The sequence below is a fragment of the Elaeis guineensis genome, chromosome 8 (assembly GCF_000442705.2).
Source record: "Elaeis guineensis isolate ETL-2024a chromosome 8, EG11, whole genome shotgun sequence".
NCBI classification, from domain to species: Eukaryota; Viridiplantae; Streptophyta; class Magnoliopsida; order Arecales; family Arecaceae; genus Elaeis; species Elaeis guineensis.
Genome location: NC_026000.2, coordinates 96286812 through 96289131, shown reverse-complemented (window position 1 = coordinate 96289131; position 2320 = coordinate 96286812). Strand labels below are relative to the sequence as shown.

Genomic DNA, 2320 nt, shown 5'->3' with positions numbered 1-2320 from the left:
GATGTTAACTTCTTTCATATATTCTTCAAAGTCACACACTCCAAAGTGAGCCAAGCAAGTATCTAAGGGGTCTGGTGCTAGAATTATGGGTGTTGCATCTTCTATAATATCTTCTAGTGTATCTACTTCGAAGCAACTATCCATTGATGGTTCTTGGGAAGCACCAAACACATTCAGTCTTAGTTTCTTATTCCCAAATGATACGTCCATGACTCCTGTCCTACAATTAATGCATGCATTTGCCGTAGCTAGGAAGGGTCATCCTAAGATAATGGAAATTTGTCTGGGGTTGCTACTTAATTCCATATCGAGAATCAGAAAATCAACTGAAAAGTAAAACTTATCTACCTTGACCAAGACATCCTCAAGCATTCCACGTGGTTCCTTAATTGATCTGTCGGCCAACTGCAGTGTGACTGATGTGGGTTTCAGTTCTCCAAATCCAAAAGTTCATACACCGAACTAGGTAAAAGATTCACACTTGCCCCTAAATCCAGAAGAGCTTTTTCAATGTGATAATCTCCTATTACATAGGAAATAATGGGGGCTCCTGGGTCCTTAAGCTTTGGAGGAGTGGCATGCTGGAAGACAGAACTAGCTTGTTCAGTGAGACGTACTTTCTTTGAGATTTGTGATCTAGATTTATATTTTTGGATGCACAAATCCTTCAAAAATTTGGCATAAGCAGGGACCTGTTTGATTGCGTCTAGAAGGGGAAGATTAATTTGGACTTGCTTAAATAATTCCAACATCTCATCGAGTTTTTCTCCCTTCTTATCTGCAGGAATAGGGCTTTCAGGGCATCCGAAAATGGGGCTTTAGGCAAGTAAGATGATTCTGGTGCAGTTGGTTCCTTCTCTATTTTTAGGTCCTCCTTGTTCTTAGGTGATTTGTATTCGGTTAGAGGTTTAGGGTCGGTCTCATTGGTTTTACTAGTGTGTTCAATGACCTTCCCACTTCTCAGAGTCATGATTGATTTGGCATGTTCAGAAAAAGCTTCTGAGGTATTAGAACTCTCAATCACAAATTGCCCTCTTGGGTTGCTCTCGGGTTGGCTAGGTAATTTTCCTCCTTCCCTCCTACTGAATGCAGTTGCTAGTTGACCTATTTGGGTCTCTAGCTTAGCAATGGATTGTGTGTGGGAGTTAAGGGTCTAAGTGTTGACTTCTAATCGTTCTAGTGCTTTCAGGATTTTTTCCTCAAAAGCTGAAATGTGACCAGTAGTAGACGGTTGAGGAACATTTTGAAATTGATGGTATGGCCCATGCCTATATGTTGGGTCTTGATATTGAGGTTGAGGTGTGGCAGGACCAACCACTGGTTGTGGTCTCTAGGAAAAATTTGGATGGTTTCTCCAGTCGGGGTTATAAGTGTTCGAATATGGATCGTTTCCTGGTCTGCGAGCTTGTTGGACTTGAGCTTGCTGAACCTGCTCGTGCACAAGCTCAGGAAATTGAGGTGCGGCTGGGCATTCACTAACAAAATGGTTCGGACTTGCACACAATGCACAAACTTCTTGGATTGGGTTAGGTGGAATCGGGGATTGTCCAGTATTTAGAAGACGATCTAATTTTTGGGACAGTTCATCTACCTTTTGATGGATATCTATGGCATTTTCTACTTTATATATTCCACCTCTTTTTGGGTTTAACATGGGTTTATCTCTAATAGAGGCAGACATATGATGTAATGAATTTTCACTTAAAATTTCAAACAGTTGCCATGCCTCATCCTCACTTTTCAGCATGAATGTCCCACCGCATGATGCATCGACCATTTGTCGATGTCTTTCAGAGAGTCCATCATAAAAATATTGGATTAACTGCCACTTGGATACAGCATGGTGGGGATATTTTCTAATAAGGTCCTTTAATCTCTCCCATGTTTCATGAAACATTTCTCCATCTAATTGGGAAAAACTAGTTATGGCTTTCCTTATTTGAATAGTTTTTCCTATGGGAAAATATTTCTTGAGAAACTCTCCTTGCAGCTGGTCCCAGGTTGATATAGTCATAAAATCCAAAGTATGTAGCCAGTATTTGGCTTTGTCCTTAAGTGAAAAAGGGAATAATTTTAACCTAAGAGCATCATCGGAGAAGTTGTGAATTTTGACAGTTGAGCATATCTCAAGAAATTCTTCAAGATATTTATAAGGGTCCCCATTACTAAGTCCATAAAATGAAGGTAACATTTGGATTATACTGGACTTAATTTCATATTGAGTGGCCTCCACAGGGGGCACTTGAATACAAGGAGAGTAGGTATATGTGGAAGGAGTAAAGTACTCCTTCAATTGCTTGGGTGGATCATTCTCCTGATT

General features: G+C 40.3%; 1 non-coding gene across 1 annotated transcript; it reads left to right on the top strand.

The window, feature by feature from the left end:
• Positions 1 to 1836: 1836 nt before the first annotated feature.
• LOC140851293 (small nucleolar RNA R71) lies at positions 1837 to 1942 on the top strand. Its single transcript, XR_012134045.1, has one exon. It is a non-coding gene; the product is annotated as a small nucleolar RNA R71 (small nucleolar RNA).
• Positions 1943 to 2320: the final 378 nt, after the last annotated feature.